At 42.7% G+C, this 24,934-nt stretch overlaps 2 long non-coding RNA genes across 2 annotated transcripts in view; both read right to left on the bottom strand.

Annotated features, from left to right (window-relative positions):
- LOC144990399 (uncharacterized) overlaps positions 1–13,421 on the bottom strand; it is a 108,448-nt gene extending 95,027 nt beyond the window's left edge. The window contains exon 1 of the long non-coding RNA XR_013654398.1: positions 13,242–13,421. This is a non-coding gene — a long non-coding RNA (uncharacterized LOC144990399). The remainder of the gene's footprint in view (positions 1–13,241) is intronic.
- Positions 13,422–23,054: 9,633 nt separating this feature from the next.
- Positions 23,055–23,437, bottom strand: LOC144990436 (uncharacterized). The gene is made up of 3 exons (XR_013654428.1): positions 23,415–23,437; positions 23,267–23,301; positions 23,055–23,077 (listed from the first exon to the last, which is right to left on the bottom strand). It is a non-coding gene; the product is annotated as an uncharacterized LOC144990436 (long non-coding RNA).
- Between the last annotated feature and the right edge of the window lie 1,497 nt (positions 23,438–24,934).

The raw sequence follows: 24,934 nt of genomic DNA, 5'->3' as shown, positions 1-24,934 counted from the left end.
AGCGGTGTTAGCTTAGCCGACACTTGATCCATAAAACTTTTCAGCGTTTCTTGAATAATGTCAAGAGACTTTTTGAGTTCTTCATATTCCTGGGGTTTCTTCGGGGGCATGGTCAGCTCTCTTTTTTGGAGAAAAATCAACTTTTTAAGTAATTTGAAGATAGTTGTAATCGCAGAGAGGCACGCCACGCGTCCTGCTGCTGTAACCCGGAACCGGCGATTTTGTCCAACTTCCATAAACAGGTTCTTCAGTTTTGGAAAATGATATTTAATCACAATTTTACCCCTCATGGATCAACATTATGGAATAACAGAACAGTATTAGTTGGTAGTAAATCCATATTCAAACAGGATTGGTTTGACAGGAACATTCTTTTTGTTACAGATTTAACTGACAGTGACGGTAATTTATTGACTTTTTCTTCGTTTATAGATAAATACCATCTCACCTGCAGCCTTAAAGAATTTAAAAAAGTATGTCGAGCTATTCCTGCTGCTTTGATTCATTTAATAAAAAACACAGTTTTTACTCCTCTTAGAACAATTATCTCATTACCAAAATTACAGATAAATGGATGTAATTTCTTAGATTTTAAACTAATCTTTTGAACTGTTTAAAAGAAAGAATTTATCATGTCCATAATCGAGCCTCTTTTAGATCATTCTCTTATTCCAACAGCCAATCTCTGTTAGTTAAAGCACACTCAAAGTACATTAAATGGCCTGTTCTGCCCAAAATAAAAGAAACTCATTTCAAAATAATAAATAAATATTATCCTGTGTCCGATTTTCTTCAAAGCAGATTTAAATTTGATGTGGAATCTTGCATTTTTTGTAACTCCAATGTGGAAACGCTGGAACATTTGTTTTTTTCATGCGATTACTCCAAGGAATTGTGGACTCAAATAAGGAATTGGATTAATTTAAAACTGAACATTCCCCCTTTTGGTATTTCTGATGTCCTGCTGTTTATGGAAAATATTGAAGATTCTTTCTCAAATATCATTAATATCATCTTACTTTTAGGAAAATACCACATCCACTGTTGCAAGTGGAGAGGTTCCAAGCCCTCCTTCCCAGGTTTTATTAACGATTTTAAATTATATTATTCCTCACTGAAAAGAGTACAATCCTCAGTAGGTGTTTAAAAAATATCGAAACAAATTTCCTTGTGGCTTTTATTCAAGTTTCCATCCTGTGTTATCATTTGGCTCCTGTTATTTATTATTTTATTTTTTGCAAGTGTTTTTAACACTATATGTTTATGACTGAGAGTATTTTCTACCCCCATTAGTGTTTTTGTATTTTGTGGTGTGTTCATCCTCTGCGAGAGTTTGTATTTTTGTCTTTGAAAAGTTCAATAAAAAAAAAATAAAAAAAGCTGCGCACCGGCGGTAGTCGCGTCTCAGGTGGATTACGTCACTCAGTCGCGACTTGCAAAAGCAACGCATTTTATTGACAAAAAGTACAAATAACGTGTTATTCTGCTAAGACAATATCGTACAAAAGTAACGCGTAGTTACTCGTCCATGTAACTATAATTTGATTACTAGCTTTTTCAAAATAACACGTTAGATTACTGCGTTACTGTAAAAGTAATCTGATTACAGTAACGCGTTACTTAGTAGCGCGTTACTGCCCAACACTGATCCAGAGTAAATGCACATATGGGGTTTGAGAGTGAAAGGGCTATAAAAAGCCAAATGAGTCTGTATTGGATCAGTTATTTATTTAGTACTTCCAGGCCTCTAGAGGGCGCAGTTCTTATTTTCATTATACTTAGCAACAGAAAATGAGGTGACAGGATGTTGTCTGCTGAGAAAATGATGGAATTTTTATTTTTATTTTATTTTTTTATTTTTTTATTTGAACTTTAAACATACACATAATAACAACACACAAAAAAGAGACAAAAAGAAATTAAGAAAATAAATAAAACAAAATATATAGAATTGTAGTTTACAGTACTAGGGATTGTCATACAGCATGTGATCTTCAATGAAAACACACAGTTTTATTGCATTTTTGTTTTTCACCAATGTCAGAGATTTAAAATATAAACTGATTTCTTTAAGAAATGTATTGAATAATGGTTTGGTTTTTAAGAATCTGCACTTGTGAATGAAAAATTTCCCAAATTTTTTTTTTTTAATTGAACTTTAAACAAACACATACACATAACACAAAGAAGAGATAAAAAACAAATAAAACATAGAATTATAGTTTACAATACTAGGGATTTATGGAGTCCTATACTGTTCATAATTAAATAAATATTTAATTAAATAAATAAATATGACCTCATGCAAATACATAATAAACCAATAAATCTCTCATAAATATATAAAAAGGTCATGAAATTGTGAAAAACCTGCACACTGATTTTAAATTAGCCATTATATTATTCAATATATTTCATTTTGGCTTTAAAAACCTGCTCATTATTTTAAAACAGCATTTTAAAATATTCATTTTTAATCATGTTGAATATTATTATAACTGTCTTTTTTCAGAAGCTCGTATTTCAAAATCAATATTTTCCAAAGTAGCTTTGTTTTTATTTCATGTTGCTGTTTTTCACAATGGCTGATTTATTTCATGAAGAGCTTTTTCAGGAGAATGAGTCTGTCAATCAGTGAAAGTAGGCGGGATCTAAACGCTCATTGGCTCATCCATGGAAATCGACTCTTATTCCTCGATACCCGCTCAGCGGTGTGCCAGTCAGAGAGGTGACATGTTTTAGTGACACCTGCACGGCTTTGCTGACATTAGAGGATCAAATCGAAACAAACAATCTGTCTGCTGCAGAAGATGCAAACATGAACGACTCTGTTTTTGTAGTTTGAGGGTTTGTGTGGACCAAACCACAGAGGAGCTCCGGTCGTCCAAATCTTGGTGTCCCCCGTTGAAACACTCCTCATTCTTACGCCATTCACTCATAGCTCACATCGTGCCTGATGTCGGCTCGCACGAGGTGAGCTGGAGGACCGACAATCACAACAGGGGTTTTTTTTTTTCATACTTTATTGACAAACAACACAATACAATAACAATGTGAATGTCTCAGGGGAAATTGCAATGTGTACATATTACAGAAAATAATCCAGCCACAGGCGTTGCAAGCCAGTTACTTCACACCGATGCTGTTAACCTACAGGGTGTCGGTGGAAATTTGACTACTGTTGGTCGAAGAAAGAGGGGAGGCAGAAGGGTCCGTGGCCAGAGAGAGAAGGGAAAAGGCAGGAACATAGGTTTGAGAATAGGGACTCTTAACGTTGGCACAATGACAGGGAAAGGCAGAGAGCTGGCAGACATGATGGAGAGAAGGAAGGTAGATGTACTGTGTGTGCAGGAGACAAGGTGGAAGGGCAGCAAGGCACGTAGTATTGGAGGAGGATAGAAGTCAGGGAGGGAGAGAAGCTGATATTGACTCTTCAGAGAATCATCACATTGCATTTCAATCAGCTCTAACTGCAGACTCTCCTCCACCTCTTCTGCCTCCACCAGGAAGGGGCTCGAGAACAGCTTGATTTGTTTTTAAATGACAGAAAAATCTTGAAAACGCTGGTTGAATTCCGTCACGAGAGATGTAATTACAGAAGCATATTTCTCCTTTTTAGCAGAAAGATCTGCCTTTGGAAAAGCAGACTTGATTTCAGACAACGCAGGGAAGTGTGCAGCGTTAAAGCTTCGTATTTGTGTCTCAAACAGGCGGAGTTTTACACAGAAGGCTTTCATGTGCGCATACAGATGGGACACCAGCTGTTCTTTGCCTTGTAGGTTCTTGTTCAGTATATTCAGATGATGAGTGAGATCAACTAAAAATGCAGGGTCTGCCAGCCACAGAGGGTCACTCAGTTTATGAAGAGGTCGGCCCTTCTCTTTCAAAAACTTGTCGATTTCTGATCTCAGCGAAAAAAAACGCTGCAGTAAAGAGCCGCGGCTGAGCCAGCGTACTTAGGAGTAGTAGAGGACATCCCCGTATAGCATCCACGTCAGATAAGAAAGCTTGAAATTCCCTGTGGTACAGTCCTCTAGCTCGAATTATGTTGACAGTTTTTACAACAGTGTTCATCACATCGCCCAGCTGGATAGTCTTGGCACACAGTGCTTCTTGGTGGATTATACAGTGCATCCTAACAGCCTCACCTCCGCTCTCTTGTACCTTGTTGCACACCATGGATGCCATTCCTTTGGGCTTAATCTAGGTTTGAGCAGTCCAGGTCCAGCAGGTTTTGAACAGGACCCGGTCTAAGGTGATCTTAGTGGGAAAAATGCAGTGGATTGTTCCTTTAATGCATTCGCAAATCGGAAGCTGTGAATCGGAAGCCAACTTCAGCGTCGTAAAAAAACGTGAATTTTGAAGTAAATTTTAAAAACAGTTTACACAACACAAAATCACCAACCAACTCTTGTCAACAAAAATGACTTAAAAAAGCCCCCCTAACTGTTTAAATGAAACAAGCCATCTATTACAATCTGCCATTTGCAGGAAAACTTTATTTTTTTCAAAACCGAAAAAAAGAGGTAAAAGTTACAACAGGGAAAACAAGCTCCAGATAAAGTGGAATGAGAAAGTATGGGCATCCCTGATAATTTACAAGATTTTTCTTCATAAAGCATTGGTTGTTCGGATAATCAATTTCAGTTTAATATTATGAGGTTCCATTTGTGCCAAAAATATCAAAATGTGTTTTTGCGTCCACTGTTATGTCTTTGGTCCATTGTCTATGTCCACTGATTGTGTTTTTGCGTCCACTGTCTATGCTTTGGGCTCATTGTCTGTCTATTGAATGAGTTCATTTTACATTGGTTCATGTCTATGTACTACTAAGAAATATCTTCTGCATGCCCATGATTCTTTTATTATTACTTTGTATTTACTTTGTCATGTATATGCTTGATCCATGCTTAAACTTTGCATTTGTCTTTGTCCTTATCCCATGTCGTCTTACTACGGCGTCAGGAAAGTCCTTAGCAACAGTTGCTAGTGTCGTTTGCTACGTCGTTTCACGTGTCGTCAGGAAAATCCTTAGCAACCGTTGCTAGTGTCGTTTACTACGTCGTCTCACCATGTCGTGTCCTTAGATCTTGTTGTATTTCAAATTTTGCAAAAGTTGTCAGAGAAGTCCTTTGTACGGTCAGTAAACGGTTTCCTGTTTTATCACGGAACAAAACACGTTTTAAAAAAACAAAACTTTATTGATAATCCTGCAAACGCGCACTGCCAGAAAGGGGGGGGGGGTGCATGCGTACAACGGTTTCGCGTTCCCGTTTAAAGTTATTTAGTTTTAAGTTATTTAGAGTATGGCTTCTATTCAATCTTGTGATGAAACTATTGTTTAAAGGTCTTTTGAAAAGTAACTGAAATTTATTCAACATGTTGTTACAAATCTGATGGATAAACGAGGAGCAGAGGCGCCCAAAAGAGCCTTATAGTGGTCCAGAGAGCGCCACCTCATGCTCAAATAAATACATAAAAGATTGAAAAGAAAAGATCAAAATCCATTCAAAGATTTTGGCCGTCTGCTCCTCGTTTATCCACCCGATTTGTGACTGCATGTTTGATAAAGATCAGCTATTTTAAAAGACTTAAATAGTAGTTTCATCTCCAGATTTAATTGAAGCCAGTCTCTAAATAACTTTAAAAAATTGGCAAGAGAGTCGCTTCGGGAACGTGAAAGCGTTGTGCGCATTCGCCCCCCCTCTTTCTGGCAATGCGCGTTTGAGGGAACATCAATAAAGTTCACCTTAAAAAAGTATTTGTCATGGTTAACCCTGGCGCCGGCTTTAAAAAACATTTCTTTTTTTCATTCAGTGGTAGTACAGGAAACAATTTACCGGCCGTACAAAGGATTTTTCTGACGACTTTAAAAGACGACAAGATCTATGATCTAACGACAAGACACGGGGAAACGTCGTAGCTAACGACAGTAGCAAACGTCGTAGCTAACGACAGTAGCAACGGTTGCTAAGGAAACGACAGGGCGTATAACAAAGACAAATGCAAAGTTTTACACAAAACAAATGAACCAATGTTCAATGAACTTGGTCAATAGACATAGACAATGGACCAAAGACATAGACAGTGGACACAAAAACAGATTTTTGGCACAAACGGAACCTCATATAATATATCATATAGCAGATGAACACAATGATATTTGAGAAGTGAAATGAAGTTTATTGGATTTAAGGAAACTGCTATAATTACTTAAATAAAAAGAGGCAGGTGTGTATGTGGGCCCCCAAACAGAAACCTGCCATCAGCATTTAGTAGATCCTCCTTTTGTAGAAATGACAGCTTCCAATAGCTTCCTATAGCTTCCAATATGGACCTGGATTCTGGTTGAAGGTATTTTGGACCATTCCTCTTTGCAAAACATCTCCAGTTCAGTCAGATTTGATGGCTTCCAAGCATTGGACACCCCGCTTTAAATCCCACCACAGATTTTCAATAATCTTCAGGTCTGGGGACTGAGATAGCCATTCCAGAACATTGTACTTGTTCCTCTGCATGAATGCCTTTGTGGAATTAGAGCAGTGTTTAGGGTCATTGTCCTGTTGAAGTATTCAGCGTAACTTCAACTTTGTCACTGATTATTGAAATTTTTATGTAAGAATCTGCTGATACTGACTGGAATCCATGTCTCCTTCGACTAAGACCAGATTTCCAGTGCCTGCACTGGCCGCACAGCCCCGAAGTATGATGGAACCGCCACCAAATTTGACCGTGGGTAGTAAGTGTTTGTCTTGGAATGCTGTGTTCTTTGTTACCGCCCCTTGTTATGTCCAAATAACTCCATTTTAGTTTGATCAGTCCAGAGCACCTTATTCCAAAATGAAGCTGACTTATCCAAATGTGCTTTAGCATTCCTCAAGTGACTCTGTATGTGGCATGTGCGCAGAAGAGCCTTCTACCGCATTACATTTCCGTACAGCATCTCCTCATGCAAAGTGCGCTGAATGGTTGAACGATGCACAGTGACACCATCTGCAGCCAGATCACGTTGTAGGTCTTTGGAGCTGGTCTGAGGGTTGAGTTTGATTGTTTTCACCATCCTTTGCCTCTGCCTATCTGAGATTTTTCTGGGCCGGCCACTCTGGGCCTTTGCTTGAACTGTGCCTGTGGTCTTCCATTTTCTTACTATATTCCTCACAGTGGAAATTGACAGCTAAAATCTCTTAACAGGCTTTTCCCTTCACCTAAACTACGATGTTGAACAATCTTTGTTTTCAGGTCATCTGACAGCTGTTTTGAGATGCAAAGTGGAGAAAAACTTGCTCTTGGCCACCTTAAATACCTCCTCTCATGATTGGCTTCCCATGTGTATGTAGGTCAAGGGTCAATGGCAAGGCAAGGCAAGGCAAGTTTATTTATATAGCACATTTCCTGTACAGAGACAATTCAAAGTACTTTACATGAAAAATTAAAAGAACAATTAAAAACAAATATTAAAAATGTGATCATTAAAATAGAGTTAAAAGATAGTAAACCAGATTTGAATTTAAAACAAGCATAGATAAACAGTGCGGACATAAACTTTTGAATGTAGAGTAATTAAATGCAGCTGAGAACAGGTAAGTTTTTAACCCGGATTTAAAGACACTAAGTGTTTCAGCAGATCTGATGTTTTCTGGAAGTCTATTCCAGATCTGTGGAGCATAGAAAGTGAATGCAGCTTCTCCATGCTTAGTTCTGGCTCTAGGGACTGATAAAAGACCGGATCCAGAAGAGCGGAGAGGTCTGGCTGGTACACACTGGGTCAGGAGGTCAGCCATGTATTTTGGTGCTAAACCATTCAAAGCTTTATAAACCAGTAGCAGAACTTTAAAGTCTATCCTCTGACAGACAGGTAGCCAGTGCAAAGACCTCAGAACTGGACTAATGTGGTCCACTTTCTTGGTCCTTGTGAGAACCCGGGCAGCAGAGTTCTGAATAAGCTACAATTTCCTGATGGATTCTTTTGGTAGTGCTGTAAACACACTCTTACAGTAATCAAGTCGACTAAAGATGAAAGCATGCACTAGTTTCTCCAGGTCCTGCTTAGACATCAGATCTTTAATCCTTGAGATATTTTTGAGATGATAATAGGCTGATTTTGTACCTGCCTTAATGTGTTTATCAAAATTTAGGTCTGTGTCTATCAATACACTCAAGTTTTTGGCCTGGTTGGTACTTTTTAGTTGAATGGATTGAAGCTCTATAATGACGTCCAACCTTTTTTCTTTAGCCCCAAAGACAATGACCTCAGTTTTGTTTTTGTTTAGCTTAAGTAAATTATGGCACATCCAGTCATTAATGTCCTCAATTCATTTCCCAGGGGCTTTTACAGGGACTCGGTCGCCTGGTGTCAGTCTAATATATATCTGTGTATCATCTGCATAACTATGGTAGCTAATGTAGTTGTTCTTTATCACTTGTGCCAGTGGGAGCATGTAGATGTTAAATAGAAGTGGTCCCAGGATGGAGCCTTGGGGTACTCCACATGTAATTTTTTACTGGCTCAGAAGTGAAGTTACCAATGGACACAAAATATTTCTTGTTTTCTAAGTACGTTTTGAACCAGTTTAATACTGGCCCAGTGAGACCCACCCAGCTTTCCAGTCGTCTGAATAGTATTGCATGGTCGACTGTATCAAACGCAGTACTGGGATCCAGTAGAACTAGCACTGACATATTCCCACTGTCTGTATTCAAACGTATGTCATTAATCACTTTGATCAGGGCCGTTTCAGTGCTGTGATTCTGTCTGAAGCCTGACTGGAAGGCATCATAGCAGTTCTTTTTTATTAGGAATTCATTTAGCTGATGGAAAACAGCTTTTTCAATGATCTTGCTTAAAAATGGCAGGTTTGATATCGGTCTATGGTTGTTCATTTGAGTTTTGTCTAGACTTTCCTTTTTTAGAAGAGGTTTAATTACAGCTGTTTTCAGTGGATCTGGGAAAACGCCAGATGTTAACGACAAGTTGATAGTCAGGAGCAGGTCTGGTTCCAATGTCTTTGAGACTTTTTTGAAAAAGCTTGTGGGTAGAATATCCAGACAGCAAGAGGAGGAGTTCAGTTGCGATAGAACGTCCAGCAGTTCTTTGCTGTTTATGGGTTGAAACTGAGCCATTGGATTAATACTGGTTTCTAGTAGATAGGGTTCACTTGTAGTTGATGAAACTATGGTTTGTCTAGTGTTTTTGATTTTGTCCCTGAAGAATTTGGCAAAGTCATTACAGCCTTTGATGGAGTAAAATTCTGGTGCCACTGTCACAGGGGGTTTTGTCAACCTGTCAACTATATTAAATAGGACCCGAGCATTATGGGAGTGTTTGGTAATAATTTCAGAAAAATAGGACTTTCTTGCATTGCACAGTTGTAAATTATATAAGTGAAGTTTCTCTTTATAAATGTTATAATGTACCTGTAGTTTAAATTTTCTCCATTTCCGCTCAAATTTCCGACATTCTCTTTTTCCATTGTTTACAATAATGGAATTTCTCCATGGAGATTTTTTCCTACCGGAGATCACCTTCACCTTACTAGGAGCAATATTATCCATGATATCTGACATGTTGGAATTAAAACTGAAAACAAGTTCGTTGACTGAATTCCCTGAGAGTGGAGGAGTCAGGGAGAACATCATTTAAAAATCTTCAGATGTTAATATTTACAGTAAGTGTAATGAAAAGAGCTGGAAGTGATAACATAGGATTCCTAAAACTTCAGCTCCCTTACAACAAATGGCCTAATGAGATAAACTCCTAAACTGGATTACATAACCAATCCAGAAAGAAGGCAGGAAAAGTGTTGCCGCTTCTCCTTAGCAGCAGGAAGTCTGAAAATGAAAGGAGGCGGGTCGTTAAGCTGTTGTAGACGGTCGTCATAGAGCAGCGTGAGGTTTCAGTCTGCAGTCCAGGCATTCAAGTCATTCCGCCTTAAATTCCTTGTAGCTTCTGCCTGCAGGTCAATCAACATCCCTTCCTGCTACAAAATCAGCACTCAATTATAAAATTCAGTCAGAAATTACAGACACGCCTCTGATAAGAAACAATGAGAAGATTTTTGGTTTCAGTAAAGGAAGCAAGAAAGCAATTACTTTACTGGTCTCTTTGAAAAAAGAAAAAAGAAAATTAGTAATAAATAACCAGGTGTTACGTCCCTCTTCAGAGAGGAGGGAGAAATGTGTAACATAAAGAAAATTATGATAACCGGGCGGGGTTAAAGTTGGCCACACAGGGGTCGTAACAATAGGTAATTTACAATAGAATATCCTAAAATGGTTCACAAGAATAAGAGAATTTCAATTCAATTCTGAACAACAAATGTGGCATCAAATCTAAATAGGCTTCCTTTTTAAGCTATTTTCTTTTAAATAAATGTGGCTACAATTAGGACATAATGGGCTGCAAACACAAAGTATTTCTGTTTAGTTTCTCCTTTTAAATTAGGAACTGTATTCTGCAAAGTAAAACAGAAACCGCAATGAGGTTATTTTTATATGTGTGCCATCAAGACCATCAACTGCTGTGTTTTTGTCAGTGTGGTCATTAACCCTTGTGCTATCTTGGATGACCCCACCCTTACATTGACGTGTTCTCCCTACCAAGACAAAGGTGGATAAAGGTGGAAAGATTTCATGTAATCCATGGACACCAGTGAAGATCACAAATCATTGAAGAAAAAGGGTTCAGAGCACTGTCTAGTGGGTCTAGATGACCCAACTCCCAATGTTAAAGTGCCTAGGAAGTACAAGGGTTACAGCAGGTTTTCTCGCCTTCAAGTGGTTCAAACTGTAGTCTACACCAGTGTTTTTCAACCTTTTTTGAGCCACGGCACACTTTAACCTTGACAAAATCCCGTGGCACACCAGCATAAAAAAAGAAAAAAAGGAAAAGCTCATAGTCTGTATTGATCTACAGTCCCTCTGCAATCTTACATGCATTGTTGTGATAATTGTTGCAGAAAAAGCTGGAAGCTGCAGTTTTTTTTTCTAAAAGATGTATTAAAACTTAAGTTAAAAGATTGAAAAACTTTTACATGTGTGTTGGTTGTTGTTTTAAGACGTTAAGAGGAGAGACTCATTGTGCGCTAAGACAGTCACTTTAACCCAATGCACCTGGTGCCGAAAATCCAGCGACTGCAGACAATCAAGCTTCTCTGAGCTCCATTGTTTTGTTTACTTGTTCCACTGTCTGACACCAGATTCTGTGGAAAGCTACACCACTTAAGACGAGCTTTAGCTGGTATTTTTGTTAGAACTGAAAGACTTATGAGCTAAATTGAAACAAGGAAGTGAAGACTTTAACCACTCCTGATTGGTCAGACTGATGACATGTGATTAAGCCTTCAAGAATGATTGGTGGAGACAGTTAAAGGGGCGGGACTTTTCCTAAAACAGCTGAAGCTACGGCTAAATCCCGGTACCGTCGTTCTTATCAAAATGTCTTTAATAGAATCAAATAAACACAAAGAAAAAAGTATTTTACAAGAATGTATGGAGCACCTGTGTTCACACCCAGGCGATTTTCGCTGACGATGAGCCGAGCGAACATGCAATTTCATTCCCTGACATTAGATGGCGCTTAATGTAAAACAGAAATACTCCTGTACACAAAGTGGCTCCTGTACACAAGGTGGCGCTGCGCAACTTTACGCTTCTTAAAGTCGCTTTTCACTCAGAAGAAGGGAGTAAGTATTTACGCGCTTGTCAGAATCATACAAAGAAAACATGAATATTTCAAGCACCAGTAGCTCCAACTGGTGCTTAGTTCGGGGATATTTTACAATTTCCGTCATTATTTCTTCGCGGCAGTGTAGACGCTACTTGACGTATACCTTCTTCACTTGTATGTGTGCTCAGCAAGGCAGTTTGATGTTTGAGTAACATGAGTAACACACAGAAGGGCATTGGTAGAGACTCCAGAGGAGCCAAACACCAACTCCTGGTGGACAGAACAGTCGCTCAAGACTGCAAGTCACGACACACCAACCTGTATTGATTACAAGAAGGCCTATGACTCAATGCCACACACATGGATCACTGAATGCTTGGAGCTGTACAACATCAGCAGGACTCTAAGAGCCTTCATAGGAAGCGTTGGAAAACCACCCTTGAAGCCAATGGGCCTATCCAGGATGAAAATCCAAGATGCATGAGTACATCAAGCTCAAGGCCCCAACTGACAGTGTGCTCAGTGAATGTCTCAGGCAATGGAGAGCAGAGGATACAGTGCTGGAGGACAGATCCTCATGGGAGGACAAACCCCTGCATGCAGGGCCGGCCCTGGTCTTCCGGGGGCCCTAAGCGAAATTTAATTTGTGGGCCCTCTAACTGATCAGCAGCACCAACAAAACGCAACTGTTGTTGTAATATAAATGAGACATTTTGTGAATGTATTATTGTTGCTGCTGAAGAATTGAATACGTTTATTGCTTGCATGTTGGATGCACATGAAGTGGTGCCAAATCAATTTTAAAAGTGAAAAGAAAAAAAATATGAATGACAAAAGTACGGTGGCCCAGTTATTGTGTTGTGAGTTAATGTGTTGTGTGTTAAGTTAATGTGTTGTGTGTAAAGTTAATGTGTTGTGTGTAAAGTAAATGTGTTGTGTGTAAAGTTAATGTGTTGTGTGTAAAGTTAATGTGTTGTGTTGTGACCCTTCTGGGCCACCGTACAAAAGTAAATATATATGTATGTATATTAAAATATATATATATATATATATATATATATATATATATATATATATATATTTTTTTTTTTTTTTTTTTTTTAATGTAACATTAGGCACTTAACAAATGACATTCACAAAACTCCAACTTATTAAAAACAGCAACTTAATAAAAAATCAAATAACGATAAAATAATCCAAAAAAAAGAATAACAGCTCAATGATGGGGATTTTGGAAAGTCAGAGTCTTTATCAGTGTGAAAAGGACCTTGCACCAAATCCATTCTTACTGGATCAGAGAGTGTGGTTGGTCATTCAGCTGGATCAATTGGATTTGAGGTTGGTGGAATCCAGTCGGCTCCTCTTCCATACACGCCTCTCTTGGAGCCTCTGGAACATAAGAGACAGAACATCAACAAAAGCAAACAGTGAAAAGTTGCTGTGATGCTAGAAGCAGAATGTTGGAAAGAAGTGCCTTCACTTTTGTTTGTGTGCGCGCACATGTATGACTTTCTTTTAAGTAATAATGAAACAATAAGTTTGATTTAGGTTCCATATTGGGTAGATTTGAACTTACCAGCAGCAGCATCAACGTTTTCTCTTTTAATCGAAGATGTGGTGACAGGAGTTTCTTCTGCAGCTAAAAAAACAATAATTATTATTATACAATAAGCAATGATGAAGCTAATAAAATAACTATAGCAGAATACTACTAATAGTTTAGTGGCTCATTTAAAATCTGTGTGCAGGTTTTTCACAATTTCATGATCCTTTTATATATTAATGAGAGATTTATTGTCTGATTGTATATTTGCACAAGGTCATATTTATTTATTTAATTATGAACAACTTGGGACTCCATACTCTTCAGCTGCGTATTATGAAAAAAGGGCTAATGCAGACACTGTTTTTTAAATTACTTTACAAGCTATTAAAATGACCTGAGATTCCATTTTCAGTGAAGTCAGGAACATCTTGGGATTTGGACGCTGCACCACTTCCAATACATTTTAATACTTTTTGAGAGCAGAAGAAACTGTCGGCTGAGACGGAACTGTGCAAAACATCCTCATTATGTAAAACCAAAACTGCAAAATACAAATAAGAAAAAATGTACCCATTTATAAATAATAAATGTGAACAATAATTTGAGTATAAGTGGAAATATAAGCACTTAGACACTTCTTTGTCTATTATTTTGTATGTTCATAATTTGAAAATGAGAAAATTTCTTTTGTTTGTCATTTATAAATTATAACCTTTATTTACTATTTGTATCTGGCAGTTTTGATTCTCCATATTTTATTTCAGGCCAATGCAAGATTTTAAGGCACATTGTTGAAACAGTCAGACTACCTGACCTGCTATAACAGATAAACAGCAGTTTTTATACTGACATAACCAGAAAATGCAGAACGCACTTATGTGTTAGCAAAACAATTCAACAATATTATAACGTGAGTTAAAACATTTATCAGCCATCGCCGTTGTCATTGTTTACTCTTCTCTACTCTTCGCCGTTTTGGAAGGTCATGTCCGACCTCATCTTGGAAACTTGGGTATCAGAATTAGTTTTCGAGTTTTCCATTGGAAATTTACGACAGGGGTCGTTTGTGCAAACTTCACCTGGATTTGATTAGTATTTACGTAAATTGCGCAGCTGCACAGAAATACTGGATAATGTAAAAATTACGGCCCCAACATCCTCCAAACTTACCTTGTGATGATGTTGAAGTTCTTCATCTTTTTTCAGCTCCTGATGGATAAAGTCTCTGTGGCATGATGTTCTCTTGTTGTCGCTTTGATCAGAGGGACAAATTTCGCTCGTTTTTTTCCTTTTCCCCAACTTTATTGAAACAAAATGCGCTCGTAAATGCATACTGTGCCAGGCTCAGATACAGTGATGTTGACCAATCGTTGAAGAGTGCCTTAACGTCATTATCTGGGTTGCCAGATTGGTTCAGGTGATCATTAAAGTAAAGTAAAGTAAAGTAAACTTTATTGTCCTCAGAGAGGAAATTTGTTTTAGGCCACAGAGCTGCAAACTGTTACAACATATTTCAGCATTCGCACATCACATACATGATAAAGAGCATAAAACGATTACATAGTAGTTAAAAACAGAGTATACAGATTCCCCCCCCCCCCCCCCCCAGGCCTGACCCACATAGTCGAGAACACAAATAGAAAAAAAAGTAAAACATTTGTAAAATGTTTAATAAGATCCCTAAAAACCACATTGCTAAAAATTATTTTTTATAAAATCCAGTAACTGTTCTCACACAAAACAATTTGGTTATTTCTAAGGCGACTGCTCTACAAAGATTTCCCTCTGCAGATACAGCTAATCAGTTCTTGTTCAGCAGGGTAACTGCTGCTGGAATAAATGAAGATTTGAATCGAACTGTTTTGTATTTGACAGCTCTAAAACGTCTGCCTGAAGGTAAAAGCTCAAATTCTGGGAACAGAAAATGACCAGGGTCATTTGTTGTTTTCCTAGCAAGCTTAAGAGTTGTTTCCTCATATGTGACTTGCAATGTTTGATGATCCCTACAGCCACAGACCTTGAGGGCAACGTTTAGTTGCTTGTAAAGTTTATTTTTATCTTTAACACTGAGTGCCCCAAACCATGCTGCCTTTGCGTACCTTGCCAGACTTTCCAGAACTGCATTGTAAAATGTGATCAGTATCTTGGAACTGACACCAAACAGCCTCAGCCTTCTCAGAAAGTAGAGTCTTTGGGCGAGTTTTCCACAAAGATAATCTACATGAACAGTCCATTTCAGTTGGTTATCAATCCAGACACCCAAATATTTTATAGAGTTTACTGCTTCGATCTGAATGCTTCCAATTGCTAAAGGTCTATGTGACGTGACCCTTTTTGGGTCAAATATGATTTCTTTGGTTTTTGTTGTGTTCAAGAGCAAACTATGATCCTCGCACCATTTGTTGAAGTGTTTCACCTCATCAAAGTAAATTAAAGGGTTATCTGCAACGGAAAGGAGACTGATAATAATCGTGTCGTCAGAGAACTTTATAATTTTGTTTTGGGTGTGGCTACTTTGGCAGCTGTTAGTGTAAAGAGTAAAGAGCAAAGGTGAACTCACTGCCCCCTGTGGTATCCCAGTATTACAACTTAACACTTTTGAAAATGTGCCATTGAGCTTTACTTGTTGTGTTCTGTCAGTCAGGAGTGAAAAAAACCATTTAACCATGTCTGGATTTACGTTCATTTCCAACATCTTTTTGACCAGGATCGCTGGTTGAACAGTGTCAAAGGCAGAACTAAAGTCTGCAAATAAGACTCTGGCATAAGTGTTAGGTGCCTCTAAGTGCTTTAGAATGAGGTGAGATGCACTGATCACAGCATCTGCAGTGCTGCTGCCATGTTTGTATGCAAATTGCAAGTTATCCAAGAAAGGTGACACCTCTTCCTTAAGACACTCAATCATGATTTTTTCAAAACACCTCATTGCTATACATGTCAATGCGATAGGTCTAAAATCATTTCCAGACTGAGGACTGCTGATTTTTGGAATGGGAATTATGACAGAGTTTTTCCACAGAGCAGGAACCTCACAGCTCTGAATTGACTTTTGGAACACTGGAGCCCAAGCTTCTGACAACTCTTCAGAACAGGAACGATGTTAAACCATCTGGACCTGCTGATTTTTTATTTGGCACTTTTCTAAAAGTATTGATTACCAACTCACGATTTATAAGCTCAGTACTTGGACTACATACACCCGAATTAAGAAAATCAACGTCAGCCATGTGGCCCGCGTTATGTGAATTAAACCGCAAAAAAAATTGGTTCAATTCATTTGCTTTCTCTGCACTATTCATAGTAGTTGGTTGTGTTTTGACAGAATTCATGTTTTTCACCTTTTTCATTGTGTCCCATAGGTGTTTAGTGTTTTTGGCATTGAAGCTGTTCTCAATGTCAAGGCGATGTTTGTTTCTAGCTTTTTTATAGCAATGTCCAAATCCTTTTGAGCTGTCTTTAATCCAATATTATCATTATTATTAAAAGCAAGCTTTCTTAGATTTATGCAACTTTTTACTTCCTTTGTTACATAAGGTTTGTTGTTGGGGAAATGTTTGACAACTTTTTTTGGAACAATACCATCAATGCAGAAATGAATATAATCAGTGATGGTTTCATTTGATTCATTCAATTCCAGTTCATGAAAAACACTCCAGTCAGTGCAGGAAAAACAACCTCTCAGAGTCAGTACACTATCTTTTGTCCAGTTGGTCACAGATTTCTTGACAGGTTTTGAAGATTTTAGAACAGTTTTGTAGGTGGGTAGAAGATGAATGGTTGTGTGGTCAGAGTTCGCCAGGGGAGGGAGGGATTTAGCTTTGAAGGCATTTTTAATGTTCCCATAGCATTTGTCAAGGACCTTCTCATTATGTGTGGCACATTTAACATACTGATGAAACCCCGGTAAAGCATGCTCAAGCCGTGCTTGGTTAAAGTCCCCTAGTAGGAACACCGGGGCCCCTGGAGTGTGCTGAAGACGTCTATACACACAGTCTGCCAACTGACTGGTGGCCACTGATGTGTTCGCACTCGGGGGGGTGTAGACCGCACACACTATAATATTGCCAAACTCCCTTGGTAAATAAAAAGGGCGTAACGAGATGCACAGCATTTCCAAGTCAGGACTGCACATTTTGTCTCTAACTTTAATTTGGCTGCACCATTCATCACGGACATATATGCAAATACCCCCACCTTTGGATTTGCCAGAAGAGAGATCTCGGTCCGCTCTCACGCAGGTGAATCCATCCAGTTCAATGCAGCTGTCAGGTGTCTCCTCGCGGAGCCAGGTTTCCGTCAACACGATCATACATGACTCCCTGTATTCATGTAGATGCCGACTGTTGATCCTTAGTTCATCTACTTTCCTTGACAGTGCACGTGGGACCGAACGCCCTCTTACATTTGCACCCCAAGTGGAGACTGGATTTGATAGGTTAAAAACATACAATTTATTAAAAACTTGACACAAATTCCATAAAAAGAGAAAGTTAAAATAGACTCGGACAGTTGGACCGCACTCCAACACTGCATGAGGGCGGCTGCCTCCAGGATCGCCTCAGCCCCACTGCACTGGCGGGTAGCCACAAACACCACCAAGGGAGATCTCTGATCCAACTCTCACCAGGAGTACCTGCTCAGGGCCCAAATGCACACAAAAACACACCACAACCCAAACAGTGATTAAAAGAAAATACAAAACAGAAGAGGTGTGTCGGGCACCGGGGGCCAGGGCGGTTAGGTTCACCTTCACTTCCGGGTTGGGGCTTTTATTTTGTTAGGTTCCGGTTCGGTGTTCTGTCGTGCTTCTGTGGACTTGACGTCTTCATCGCCAGCACCTGTTTACTCACCTGTTGTCAATCACTGTTGTGTGTATATATACCTTGTGTTCCTCCTCACTTATCACCGGATCGTTCTCTTATGACTGTTACTAGTTCACGAGTCTCAGAGCCTTCCTCAGGATTAAAATCCTTGTGTTTCTCAACTTCTGTCGTCCTGCATCTTGTGTCCACATCTTCGTTCCATGACATTACGATCCGGTCCTCATGGACGCAGCAGGCGCAGAAGCTTCTCGAGCAAACGCCAGCAGCCAGGAGTAGGTCATCCGCCACCAGGAGGAACAGCTGAACTGCCTCCGCCGAGGTATGCTGGAGATGGCCGATCGCCAGGAGAAACAGCTGACTGCGATCTGCGATCGCATCGACACCCTGGCAAGACAGGTTCAGCAGCCGCTGACACCTCATCCGCTCCATCCCTCCTCTGCCGCATCCGCACAGATGGTTCCGGTCCAGACGTCTCCCGCCCCAGCGGTTCAGCTGGCCCGACCGGAGAGGTTTTCTGGTGACTCTGGGGACTGCCGGGCGTTTGTCACACAGTGTGAACTCCATTTCGAGCTGCAGGCTGCCAGTTTTCCCACGGATCGTGCCGAGGTGGCGTTTATTATTTCTCACCTCACCGGCAGAGCCGGAGCGTGGGCCACCGCAGAGTGGCAACGTGGGGGAGCAACCTGCGCTTCTCTTTCTGTTTTTCTCGACGCCTTCACCCAAGTTTTTCAGCACACGAAACCCGGTCGAGAGGCAGCCCGGGCGCTGATGCGGTTGGCGCAGGGAAATCGTCGGGTGACAGACTACGCTATCGAATTCCGGACTCTCGCTGCAGAGAGCGGATGGAATCCCGCCGCGCTCGTAGACGCTTTCCTGGAGGGGCTGTCCGAGGTGCTGAAAGACCACTTAGCTCCATTGGAGTTGCCGTCGTCTCTAGAGCCTCTCATCGCTCTAGTCATCAGGATCGACAATCGACTGCAGGATCGCCGACGGGGGCGCCGGTCGAACGTTTCCTTTTCCCGGGGACGCGCTGACGACTACGACCCGCCCTCTTCTCATCCTTCTTCGGTTGCTTCCACAGACTCTCCTGTAGTTCCGTTGGAGGAACCCATGCAGCTGGGTCGTGGCCGTTTATCCCCCTCTGAGCGCAGACGACGGATAGCGGCGGGTGAGTGTCTTTACTGTGGTCAGCGGGGACATTTCTGTAAGCACTGCCCAAATGTCTCCATTCGTCATTAAGAGTGGGCACACTGACGAACGGAGGGCATGCGCCCACCTGTTCAAAATCCACCTCCTGTTTTCTGGAGGGTCATGTCATGTCTAGGGGTGGGGGGTTTCCTGTTCAGGCCTTATTGGACTCAGGGGCTGAACAGAACCTCATGGATGCCGAGCTAGCCAAACGGGTCGGACTAAAGACCGAGTTACTTCCCCGTTCTTGGCAGGTTATCTCCCTTAATGGAGAGGCTTTCGCCACTATTGACCAGATTACTGAGCCCGTCCACCTCATACTGTCTGGGAACCATCACGAGCATACTCGTTTTTTTCTGTTTGACTCACCACATAATCCGGTGGTTCTGGGGTTTCCTTGGCTCCTGGCCCATAATCCAATCATTGACTGGGCTAACAACCGTATAAACAGTTGGAGTAATCACTGTCACGAGGTCTGTTAACGCTCAGCTCGGCATCCAGGGGCTGATACGCTGACCCAGTAGGACAGCCGTCCTCACCTGACCTCTCCAAGGTGCCCTCTGAATACCACGATCTGGGAGAGGTGTTTTCGAAATCCCGGGCTCTCTCATTACCTCCTCACAGGCCTTATGACTGCTCCATAGAGTTGCAGCCCGGTGCTACACTCCCCAGGACTCATCTTTACAGTCTGTCTAAGCCTGAGAGGGAGGCCATGGAGCAGTATGTGACTGACTCTCTTCAGGCGGGCCTTATCAGACCCTCTTCGTCCCCTGTGGGAGCGGGGTTTTTCTTTGTGGGGAATAAGGACGGTTCTTTACGGCCATGTATTGATTTTCGTGGGTTAAACGCCATCACTATTAAGAACCGTTATCCTCTTCCTCTCATGAACACTGCATTTGAGTCTTTGCAGGAGGCCCGGATCTTCACTAAATTGGACTTAAGGAATGCGTACCACTTGGTGCGTATGAGGGAGGGTGACGAGTGGAAGACTGCCTTCAACACACATCTTGGACACTATGAGTATCTGGTGATGCCGTTTGGTTTGTCCAACGCTCCAGCTGTTTTTCAGGGCATGATTAATGATGTGCTACGAGATTACATCCATCATTTCGTGTTTGTGTACCTGGATGATATTCTCATCTTCTCCAGGACCCCCAGCGAACATAGGCGGCATGTTCGTCTGGTTCTCCAACGGCTCCTGGAGAATAAACTGTTTGTGAAGGCCGAGAAATGTGATTTCCACTCCTCTAGTGTATCGTTTTTGGGTTTTGTAATCACAGGGGGGGAGGTGCGACCTGATCCGGCTAAGGTCAGTGCGGTGGTGGATTGGCCCACCCCGGCCACTCGCAAACAGCTCCAACGGTTTTTGGGGTTTGCCAACTATCTACGCCGTTTCATCCGGAATTACAGCTCAGTCGCAGCCCCCCTTACGGGTCTGACCTCCACCTCCTCGCCTTTTATTTGGACGGAGGCCGCTGAGGGCGCTTTTCGGGACCTCAAACGCCTTTTCACCACGGCACCGGTCCTTATCCAACCTGATCCCTCCGCCCAGTTCGTTGTGGAGGTTGACGCTTCAGACACTGGGGTTGGAGCTGTGTTGTCCCAGCGTAAGGGTGCAGACAGCAAGCTTCATCCTTGCGCCTTCTTCTCCCGCCGGCTTAATCCGGCGGAGACGAACTATGATGTGGGTGACAAGGAGCTTCTGGCCATCAAGTTGGCGTTGGAGGAGTGGAGGCACTGGTTGGAGGGGGCGGGTCAGCCTGTTGTGGTCTGGACTGATCATAAGAACTTGTCCTATATCCGGACCGCAAAACGGCTTAACTCTAGACAGGCACGGTGGTCACTGTTTTTTGCTCGTTTTGATTTTGTGGTGTCTTACCGCCCTGGCTCCAAGAACGTCAAACCGGACGCTCTTTCTCGGCAACAGGAACCGTTGGTGGAGAGTCAGCAACCTAAGACTGTGATACCTGCCTCCTGTGTTCTGGGTGCCCTCTCCTGGCAGCTGGAGAGGGATATCAAAGCTGCCCAGATCCGGGAACCTGACCCTGGTAGTGGGCCACCTAACAGACTCTATGTACCTAGGGCCGTAAGGAGTCAGGCCCTTCAATGGGCTCACGCCACGCGCCTCACTTGTCACCCCGGTGTACACAGAACTGTCTCCTTCCTGCGTCGCTGTTTCTGGTGGCCCAGCTTGGCGAAGGACGCCCGAGAGTTTGTTTCGGCCTGCACGATCTGCGCCCAGAACAAGGTCAGCAATCGACCACCAGCAGATCTGTTACACCCCTTACCTGTCCCGAGCCGCCCGTGGTCCCACATCGCCCTGGACTTTGTGACCGGTCTGCCATCCTCCTCTGGGAAGACTGCAATCATGACGATCGTGGACCGGTTTTCCAAGGCAGCCCACTTCGTGCCCCTGAGGAAGCTGCCTTCGGCCGTTGAGACCGCCAAACTCGTCATTGAACACGTGTTCCGGCTGCATGGCATTCCGGTGGATATCGTCTCTGACCGCGGCCCTCAGTTCATTTCACGATTATGGAAGACTTTCTGTGCAGCCTTTGGACCCACGGTCAGTCTCTCTTCGGGGTTCCATCCACAGTCCAACGGGCAGGCCGAGAGGACCAATCAGGACCTTGAGGTGGCTCTCCGATGCGTCTGTTCCCGTAACCAGACCTCTTGGAGCACCCTGCTGCCGTGGGTTGAGTATGCCCACAACTCTATGACATCATCTGTTTCAGGTATGTCCCCCTTTGAGAGTTCCCTGGGCTACCAACCTCCATTGTTTCCGGAGCAGGAGAAGGAGGCGACGGTCCCGTCGGTTCAACACCTCTACCGCCGCTGCAGGCGCATCTGGAGGGAAGCACGCGCTGCTCTCCTTCGCTCGTCCGCAGCTAACACGAGACTGGCCGACCGGCATAGGTTACCTGCACCTAACTACACACCAGGTCAGTTGGTTCTCCTATCTACAGCTAACATCAAGCTGCGGACGGAGTCGAGGAAGCTGTCTCCCAAGTACATCGGGCCTTTCGAGGTGGAGAGGATCATCAACCCTGTGGCGGTCCGACTGCGCCTTCCTCGTACTATGCGTGTTCATCCAGTCTTTCACGTCTCTCAGCTCAAACCACACGTTACGAGTCCTCTCCAGCCTTCTCCCTCCCAACCGCCACCGCCTCGTATCATCGACGGTCAGCCTGCATGGACCATCAGACGCATCATGGACGTCAGACGGCGGGGTCGGGGTCTGCAGTACCTGGTGGACTGGAAGGGGTACGGGCCCGAGGAGAGGTCCTGGGAGCCGACGTCAAGGATGCTGGACAAGGACATGCTCCGGGAGTTCCACCGCCGCCATCCTGACAAGCCCGGTGGTGCGCCCAGAGGCGCCCCTTGAGGGAGGGGTACTGTCGGGTACCGGGGGCCAGGGCGGTTAGGTTCACCTTCACTTCCGGGTTGGGGCTTTTATTTTGTTAGGTTCCGGTTCGGTGTTCTGTTGTGCTTCTGTGGACTTGACGTCTTCATCGCCAGCACCTGTTTACTCACCTGTTGTCAATCACTGTTGTGTGTATACCTTGTGTTCCTCCTCACTTATCACCGGATCGTTCTCTTATGACTGTTACTAGTTCACGAGTCTCAGAGCCTTCCTCAGGATTAAAATCCTTGTGTTTCTCAACTTCTGTCGTCCTGCATCTTGTGTCCACATCTTCGTTCCATGACAAGGTGCACCTGAGCAGGTCACCACTAATTTATGGGCTGAAAACAGGGGGGGTCCCCCTTACACAATACTATATATGGCACCCACCAGCTACCATAAGGATAAAAGAAGGAGGCAGCCACCTTTAGCCAGGTCCAGACACCAAGATACTAAAACTAAAAATGAGCACAAAACAGTTTAAAAATAGATAAAAGCAAGGGTGTCAAGGTTTGTTAAAACATTAAAAACAATGAGTAAAAACACTACAAGCAAAACAGCAGTGGCAACTCTGCTTGAAAAGGAAAAATAAGTTAGTTCTCCCCTGGGACAAACACATGTTTTACAAACCCTTATATTACCTCTCATGCCCCAGGGTCAGAACTCATGCCACCACCTGTTAGTATAAATAGAATTTAAAATGTTGCAAACTCAAATGCTTAAAAATTTTAGTAAAAGGACTCAAATGATTAAAAGCTTTAGTAAAAAAGGTCCACATGTCAAGCTCACCCACCAAGGCCAAACCAGGAAACCGGCACCTAGATGGAACTCCCACTGCCGCTATTTATCAGCCTTGTGAGCCAATCACAGCTCAACAGACAGGTGCTGGCCATGAATGTTAAACTGTGGAACACCATGAGGGACAAACCACCACCCACAGCTCTGTCTGTCACACACGCACGTTGCTAAGGATCACTGAAGGCAGAGGTGGGCAGTGTCCTCTTTTCCTGAGCCACTGCCGCACGCCTCCACGGCGTCCTCTTTTTTCGCCGCGTTAATCTCCGTGTTAGCGGCTTCCTCCTCAATTCCACGGGTAGATCACTTGGTGCGGTGTCTCCCCGGTGCCGTAAGGTTAATAAGGACTCCCTGGCGTAGACGTGTCGTTGAGCTCCAGCCAAGGTCACAGGAGCGTTGGAGCAGCTTACCCCGAGAAGTTCTCGGACAGCTCCGAGCAATAGCAACACGAAAATGAGGACTAAACGCATTCTTGCATGTGCAGGATCAGGCCAGCGGAAAAGTAAGAAAACTCAGAAGTTAGGACCAAACATTCACACAAACATACAGAAACAGCACAGCACTGAGGCCCGGGTCGTGCCACCGGACGTTGCACAGTGCAGGCAACTTTCTTTTGCACAACATTCAGAGCGCACGTTGGTACGGACGTGCTATGAAATGGGTTGCCAGATTTGGGTCTTTTTTCATTTTATTTTTTTTCGCCACTTCGGGGCCCTGCAGGTGACGGGGGCCCTACGCGGCTGCGTAATTCGTGTATAGGGAGGGCCGGCCATGATAACAATAGTAATAGTTTTCTGAAAAGAGCATTCACAAATCTTGGCTTTTCTTTGTCATTTGCATGTTTGTTTTTTGGCAGAATGTGTTAAAAAAAAATCAAGAATTAGGCTCTGTCCAGGCGCCAATTCTGACACAGGGTTTGGCTCTCAGTTGGAATGAGAATGTCGTGTGGTCCCCCTCGAAGAGCTTGAGGAAGTGGCTTGGGAGAGAAAAGTCTGCTGGGCATCTCTGCTTAGACTGCTGCCTCCACAACCCGGTCCCCGGATGAGCAGAAGAAGATGGATGGATGGATGGATGGATCAGAATTGACCAAAAAACGTACACTTTGCGTTAATTTTTAGTTGTAAACATATGGGATCGATTATTCGTTACCTTAACTCAGGAATTACAATACAAAATTCCCTCCAAAGAACGGGGTCAGTGTTTAATTTTCAATTGTAGATGCCTCCCTTCCCCCTATCGCTATGCAGCTTAGTATGCTTCTGCATGCTGATTGGACCAACTAAAGCGCGCAGTCTGCCCTCCTGCTGGAACTTTCCATACGCGACTGCCACAGACCAGACTGCAGCACGCGGTAATCTTGTCCGTGCCTTCTAAGCTCTATAAACCGAGAATATTTGGATATTATTGTAGCAGCCCATGCAGTGTCTCATGTTCATGCATTTACTACTGCAGTTACGGTAGTGGGACTGTAGGGGGCATGTGTTCTGCTGTGCAAGATTTATAATAAAGAGACC

The sequence above is a fragment of the Oryzias latipes genome (genome assembly GCF_053564925.1).
Source record: "Oryzias latipes strain Hd-rR chromosome 1 unlocalized genomic scaffold, Olatipes_Hd-rR_3.1 chr1_Y".
In the NCBI taxonomy this organism is placed as follows: Eukaryota; Metazoa; Chordata; class Actinopteri; order Beloniformes; family Adrianichthyidae; genus Oryzias; species Oryzias latipes.
The sequence above is the reverse complement of the archived record's forward strand: the minus strand, read 5'-3'. Positions and strand labels throughout refer to the sequence as shown.